Source organism: Moschus berezovskii, chromosome 18, assembly GCF_049115385.1.
Source record: "Moschus berezovskii isolate FMDL1 chromosome 18, NW_MosBer_1.0, whole genome shotgun sequence".
NCBI lineage: Eukaryota > Metazoa > Chordata > Mammalia > Artiodactyla > Moschidae > Moschus > Moschus berezovskii.
The window spans coordinates 38,746,825-38,754,888 of NC_142477.1; the positions used below are offsets into that span (position 1 = coordinate 38,746,825).

Genomic DNA, 8,064 nt, shown 5'->3' on the forward strand with positions numbered 1-8,064 from the left:
ACCGCAGAGGTGATACACACAAAACAGAGCTTCCAAAGAAAGTTAGAGCATTCTGCAAAATTTAGTTTTAGTTGGAGAATAATTGCTTTACAGGAGCTTCCCTGGTAGCTCAGTCAGTAAAGAATCTGCCTGCAGTGTGGGAGACTCAGGTTCAATTCCAGGGTGGGAAAGATCCTCTGGAAAAGGAAATGGCAACCCACTCAAGTATTCTTGCCTGGAGAAGTTCATGGACCCTGGTGGGCTATGGCCCATGGGTTTGCAAAGAGTTTGGACACACCTGAGCGACTAACACACACACACATTTGCGGTACAATTCTGTGTTGGTTTCTGCCTTCCAGCCACGTGAATCATCCATAAGTACTGCCCTACTCACACAAATGACACTGTACACTTTGAAGTATTGGGGAAATCTTAATTCTGTTTGGCTTCAGGTTTTGAAAATATGTAGGAGCACTGGAGGGAAAACAGGATACTGGGTGGCAATGGAATCATGCCTGGAGGTGTGCAAGAACATCACGAATGGTGGGAACGTTCACGGACATTAGTGTCCCGTGGAGGCAGCCATGGCCTTTCCGTACCCACAGTGATCTTTCCTGTAATACTGTCTTTCAAATGCCAGCTTGTTTGTTTCTGGAAATAGAAAACTGCTTCTACGCACCTTGATTTTTTTTTTTAATATATATAAAACTGAGAACAGAATAAAGAGCAAAAATTTGTAAGGAAAATTCAGTAGGGTAAAATCTGTTGAATGTATTAATTAAAGAGATGACCCCAGGGCGGATTCATGTCAAAGTATAGCAAAACCAATACAATATTGTAAAGTAATTAGCCTCCAATTAAAATAAAAAAATAAAAAGCAGAGACATTACTTTGCCAAAAAAAAAAAAAGAGAGAGATGAAAGCAAAAGCTGATGCCAGAATCTAAACACTCTGCTCTTTGTACCTGCGCACCCAACACAACCACGAGTTACCAGGCGAGGCATGTCCCTTGAGACCAACAGCTCCTCCCAGGGAGAGACATCAGACTTTCTCAATCCCTATTCCACTATCAGTCTCCTCAATCTCCTCGGCCTCTGAATTATCTGAATTATCTTTCACTGAAAGTGAAAGTGTTAGTCACTGAGTTGTGTCTGACTCTGCGACCCCAAGGACCATAGCCCACAAAATCTCTCTGTCCATGGGGTTCTCCAGGCAAGAATACTGGAATGGGTTGACATGCCCTCTTCCAGGGGATCTTCCCAACCCAGGGATTGAACCTGTGTCTCCCGCGCTGCAGGCAGATTCTTCACCATCTGAGTCACCAGGGACACTGAGCTCAATATTCTGTTTGCCCAGCCCCTCCCCTGCGCCATTCTCCATCCACATCTGTGCTACAGGAGGTTGACTTCTATGAACTGCATTAACCCGATTTCTTTGCTTTGGGGCCTCAGGTGAATTCAGCTCATGGGAGGCACCAGCAGGAGATCAGAGGGCAAGTGGGGAAAATGTTAGTGGCTCAGTCATGTCCGACTCTTTTCGACCACATGGACTGTAGCCCACCAGGCTCCTCTGAGCATGGGATTCACCAGGTGAGAATACTGGAGTGGGTTGCCATTCCCTTCTCCAGGGGATCTTCCCAACCCAGGGATCTAACCTGGGTCCGCTGCATCGCAGGCAGATTCTTTACCGTCTGAGCCACCAGAAGAGCCCCAAGAGGAGAAAGAGTGGAGTTTCTTTTGTCTCTAGTTTCCTCTCTGCCAAACCACAGTTGTCAGTGACTACCGTCTGCCTCCAGAGGCAGCTGTCCCTTACAGCAACACTCACTGAGATCAGATGACTGCTGTTCCTCCTGCTCTTTTTCGGGTTCAAGGATAATTTGCCTTCCTCGCAGCTCCAGTGCATTTCCTCATCCCTTATCTACTTCATGGAGCCCCATCCACATCTTTGTATTTAAATTGTTCTTTATTAAACTTTTTTAATGAGCCATCTATTTCCTGCCAAGAGGCTGACTGGTACCATAATTTGTATCAGAACCTCTGCTCCAGCAGTCTTCTCAGATGAAGATACTTCTCACCCCAAAAACTAAGTACTAAGGAATCTCACAGATTCTCAGATGCACCCCATGAATAAGGCAGAGAATGGAAGAATTGATGCCTTCAAACTGTGATGCTAAGGAAGACTTCTAAGAGTCCCTTGGTCAGCAAGGAGATCAAACCAGTCAATCTTAAAGGAAATCAACCTTGAATACTCATAGTGAAGGAGGAAACAGAACAGGCTCCATCTTGAAATCAGGACTCCATCTTGGGCCGGACTGCGGACTTTGAGCTATGCCCAGTATCTATGGAAATGATATACCAACTGGAAAACCAGTCCTCCCGATGGAAGAGCCCCAGGGCTGATACCTAGACTCTCAGTAGCCTAAAAGAATACCCTCACTGTCTGTGCAACCAAATAGAATCATAAATTCTATTATGCTTATTAGGGTATGACCACAGGCCTGTTGATAATTGTTCACTGTTAACTACCTAGGCCTAAGGCATATGAATCACGGGTTAACTTTGATTGTGTCTTCCTTTTCCTTTGTTCAGACTAGTTTCAGGGAATTTGGGGAGGTGGGTTTGGGCACATACACTTAAGGTATATAAGGTTTTCACAAAAACTGGTCGGGGTCCTTGGCTAAGAGGAGACTCTGCCTTGGGCCCGCCGGTGTAATAAACTGCACTCCACTACCTGCATTGTCCCGCTGAGTGAGTTTGTTTCCCGGAACGCGTGCCTACAACAATAGGAAGGACTGATGCTGAAGCTGAAGTTCCAGTATTTTGGTCACCTGATGCCAAGAGCTGACTCACTGGAAAAGTCCCTGATGCTGGGAAAGATTGAAGGCAGAAGGAGAAGAGGGTGTCAGAGGATGAGATGGTTGGATGGCATGACTGATGCAATGGACGTGAACTTGGGCAAACTCAGGGAGATGGTGATGGACAGGGAGGCCTGGCGTGCTGCAGTCCACGGGGTCACAAAGAGTCAGACACGACCGAGTGGCTGAACAACAGCAGCAAGAGGCACCCCACCACCTCCACATCGTGGCCCACCTTCAATCCGTCTCTGAGGCACAGCGCTGCTGGACTTCCTCCCCTGGCCTCTCTTCTGCTCTGTCCTTTCCTAAATCACTGAGACACCAGGTCCCACCTCAGAGAGTCCCTCTCCACCCCATGTGCCCCTGTCAATTTTCGAAACCTCAGAGCTTATGGAGACAACCCACCCAACATGCAGGCATGAAGCTCCTGGAGATCCTTGCTTTCTACTGACTTTGTCTGCTCACTCTTTACACATGGCTTTCCAAGATCCTCTCTTGCATTCTGCCACCAGTCAAGACTAGTCTCATCTTGAAGTAAAAATTTCAACATTCGCTTTTCACCTTTCCGCTTCATTCTTCCAACCCTTGATGCTTGTCACCTTACAAGGCCTTTATGTGCATCCATATACCAAGGTCATAGGGCAACAAATCCAGAATGAACCAAGCTCCAGGGCAACCACTGTCATGAACCATCCTGTTTGTCATGAGCCATCCTGTCCCTAACACTTGCATCACCATATTAGGCAAGGTGGGGGAAAAAAGACCCCTGACCAATGGCCTAACACCACCCTCCCCAAAGGAATTTTCTTTGTCCTGAAGCTATAAAAATTGGCTGCAAGCCCACAAAAGTGTTGGCTCTCCCTTGAGCCAGCCCGCTGTTCTAAAAGCATCCCCCACTCAAGTGAACTCTATTCTCTCGTTTTGTCTCATGTCTAGAAATCCTTTTCCAACCCACGCTCAGGCTGCCACAATACTCTATAGACTCCGAACGCTGCATTTTCACCGCAGCCATCACTACCTACCTTGTTTTCTTTTCTGGACCCATTCTTCCGCTCTCCATTCTAGACCTCTCAGTTCATCACTCAGACCATTTTATTTCTTTGGTGACTTTCTCCTCAGCCCTCACTTGTCAGTCTCCCACGGTCCCTCATGAATGCTGCCTAACCTGGCTCGTTGTGTTTGTCTGTCCTCTCCTTAAAGGCAGGGTGCAAACTGCACCTGCACAAACACACACACCAGGGTGAACAGTACCTTCTGAAACACGCAACTCTACTCTTAGATGACATTGCTTAGGGTCTTCTTCCAATCTTTCCAGAGGCTAATTTAAACCTTTGCCACTCACCTTCACACCGTGTCTTGAAATTCATAGTAAAAGTGGAGCCACCAGATATGAACTCACTCACACGACTCTTCTCCAAGTCTGTACAGATATTTGTCTCTGAGACTATCTCCACTTCATCCTTACTCCCCCAGAGGGCGTGTTTAATTACCTCCCATCAAAGGAGAATCCCTCCATCTACAGCATAGATCCCAGCCTCTCCTGGACCCTCAGCAATCAGCTGTGCCCTTTCCTCCTACTCCTTGCCTTTCTGAGTTGAATACTTAGCTCGTTTTCCAGCTTTCTTGTTTTTCATTTACATAGATTTAAAGCTAGCGACTTCACTTTCACTTTTCCCTTTCACACATTGGAGAAGGAAATGGCAACCCATTCCAGTGTTCTTGCCTGGAGAAGCCCAGAGATGGGGCAGCCTGCTGGGCTGCAGTCTATGGGGTCGCACAGAGTCGGATATGACTGAAGTGACTTAGCAGCAGCAGCAGCAGCCCTCTAAGAACTTCCCAGGTGGTGGATGCAGTGGTAAAGAATCTGCCTGCCAATGCAAGAGATGCAGGTTGGATCCCTGGGTTGGGGAAGATTCCCTGGAGAAGGAAGTGGCATCCCACTTCAGTATTCTTGCCTGGAGAATCCCATGGACAGAGGAGATTGGTGGGGTACAGTCCATGGGGTTGCAAAAGAGTTGGACGCAACAGAACACATGCAGCCTACCTTACACCCAACAGTTTATACCTCTCACTCCCCCATCCTCATCTTCCCCCTCCCTCTCTATATGTATAACCAACTGCTCCCTTTCATTCATGAGTCTGCAGTGGTCCCTCACCCCTAGACTCCCTCCAGCTCTCACCCTTCAAAGCCAAGCTACTTGGAAGAGACTCTGTTTTTAACTTTCTCATGCCACGTTCCTACTTCAGTCCACTGCACTCTGTCACTCCAGAGAACATACACTCAGGAAGTCATTACCAGCCTGACTGCCAACTTCAACAGTCACCCTATTTCACTCCGCCCAGCATGACCTTTTTCAATCCTTCTTGAAACTCTTTTCGCTCAATGGCTATGACTCTAACTTCCTATCTCCCTTCCTCTCAGGTCTGATCTCTTGGATGTCTCCCTTGTCTTCTGCCTGCCTTTTTAAACACTACTATTTTCCAGGATTCAGTGATTTATCCTGTTCTCGCTCTCATATATCCTGCAGCAATCTCTGCCTCATCCACTGTTTATTACAACTCATCCCAAATCTTTATTCCAACTCGTTCACTCTCCCCAGCTCCAGAACCAGATCTCAAATTTCCACACAAAAGGTGCACTTTAATAACCTACAAACACTTTGAGTTTAATGCACCAGAACCAAACTCATTATCTTTGCCTCCTTATTATTCCTTGCCTCAGGAAACGGCAACACCATTTTCCAGGTCATTAACTGAACATCATCCTAGACTCCTTTTTACCCTCTGCTTTGAATTAGCAGCCAATTCCTGTAGAATATCACCATTTTGACACTTCCTGAATCTGTTCCTTCCGCTGCCTCCATTGCCATGGATACCACTTTAGCCCAGGACCTGGTCCTCTCCTATTTCCCCACAACTGGTTCCCAGCCTTCAATCTCGTCCTTCCAATCTATCATTCAGATGACTGGCCAAGTGATCTTCATAACATGGAAATCCGAATTGCATACTCAAGTCTAAGATCCTTTGGTTGCTCCCTACTGTGTACAAGAGGAAACATCTTAGCATTTGATGTGTACATTGGCCCTGCCTATCTCTCCAGCCTTTTTTCTATTAATTTCCATCCCTTCACAATCTATTCATCCATACTCACTCATACTCCACAAACACATCATCGTGTTCTGGACCTCTGTGCCTTTGTACATGAACTCCCATTTTCAGGAACACCCTCCTTCCCTTGTTGGTCTAGGGAAATCCTACTCTTCCTTGTAGAACGACTATGGTGAAGCCTCATATAACCACTCTCTTCAGAGTAAAACAGCCTGCGTCTTCCTTGGTGTAATCTGTGCAAAGCCCATAGACGTCCACACTGCACTATGACATAACTCTTCTCTTTCAGGACTGCCTCTCCTACTAGGTCCTTAAAGGCATAGACCTGTCATCCTATTATCAATACTTAACAGAATACTACAGACTGCTACTGGAATTCATCATTACTATTATTAGATAATTACTATTTGAATATAAATACAAATGAATGTTCACAATTTAGCAGCACTGTTTATAATAGCCAGGACATGGACGCAACCTAGATGTCCATCTGAAGACGAAGGGATAAGAAAGCTTTGGTATATATACGCAATGGAGTATTACTCAGCCATTAAAAAGAATACATTTGAATCAGTTCTAATGAGGTGGATGAAACTGGAGCCTATTATACAGAGTGAAGTAAGCCAGAAAGAAAAACACCAATACAGTATACTAACACATATATATGGAATTTAAAAAGATGGCGATGATAACCTTGTATATGAGACAGCAAAAGAGACACAGGTGTATAGAACAGTCTTTTGGACTCTGTGGGAGAGGGTGAGGGTGGGATGTTTTGGGAGAATGGTATTGAAACATGTATATTATCATATGTGAAATGAATCACCAGTCCAGGTTTGACGCATGATACAGGGTGCTCGGGGCTGGGGCACAGGGATGACCTGGAGGGAGGATAAGGAGAGGAGGGGGGTGGGAGGGGGGTTCAAGAAGGGGAACACATGTACCCACGGGGCGGATTCAAGTCAATGTAAGGCAAAACCAATATAATATTGTAAAGTAATTAGCCTCCAATAAAAAAAATAAAAAATAATAAAATACACAATGACAAAATTAAAAGATTTCTGCAGTTGTAAGATTTTTGAGGAAAAAATAAGAGCTTTAAAAACAAAAGAGAATTCCATCTACTTAGTATGGTTTAACTATGCCCCAGAATGGAGGCCAGGAGATTGGACACCTGGATAAATGGTATTACAATTTACTAAGGTTCTTTTCAACTTCATGACCAATCCAATCAACTCTCATATAATTTTTAACATACTGTATCAGTTTAATAAGAATTCGGATTCTTATCTGATTCTAACTGGTCAGTTCAGCAGGCAAGATGTCACAGAAATAACACAGCTTAGAATGTTAGACAAACCAAAGTCTAAACCAAATCTCAATCTTGTCATTGTTTTTAACTTGGAGATATTTAACCTTCCTGAAGCTGTTTTACCAATAGGCATACAGGCTGTTTACGGCAATTTACCCAAACACTTTACAGTCAAGCACCCAGGAGCCAGTGACTGCTCAGTGATGGTTGTTTCCTTCTGCTTTGCTGAAGGAAATTGATTTTCTACATGTTTATCTGGGCACCTCTACACAAAGATGACAAAAATCTCTCCCAGTACCAAGCCACTTCCTTGCACCTCTACACAAAGATGACAAAAACCTCTCCCAGTACCAAGCCACTTCCTTGCTTGCCAAGAATGCTCATAAACATTTTGATTTTCTTCTTAGAAAGTAACATCTACTGTCTTCTTTCCTTTTTAGCTAAAGTGAAGCAAAAGTGATCAAATCAATATAGTATTAATGGAAAAAAAACTTTGATTTACCTTAAATGCTAACCTGTTGCCACCAGTTGCTTAGAGCTGAAACTATGGACGCTCTCTCTTGCAACTGGGAAGACTGGTCCCCTCCCATCCCCCTTTGCCCCCTCCCTCTTACCTTCCATCCCCACCCCTCCTGATCTGCCCTCTTCCTGCCAATTGGATATCTTGGAATCACTACTGCAAACTTACCGTCTGATTGGCTCAGCTCATTGTCAGTCATGATCCCAGCCCTCCCTTTTCTTGAGTTTACACTTCTGTTGCCTAGGAAATGCAGTGACTGTCAAAGCCTGAGCTGTTTACCCTAGGAGAGAA

At 45.0% G+C, this 8,064-nt stretch overlaps 1 protein-coding gene across 4 annotated transcripts in view; it reads right to left on the reverse strand.

Moving 5' to 3' along the window:
- The window catches only part of CAPSL (calcyphosine like), a 32,785-nt gene extending 24,948 nt beyond the window's left edge, over window positions 1–7,837 (reverse strand). For all 4 annotated transcript variants that reach the window (XM_055422182.2, XM_055422181.2, XM_055422180.1 and 1 more), the window contains exon 1: window positions 7,756–7,837. The gene's annotated coding sequence lies outside the window, so the exon portion shown is untranslated. The remainder of the gene's footprint in view (window positions 1–7,755) is intronic.
- Between the last annotated feature and the right edge of the window lie 227 nt (window positions 7,838–8,064).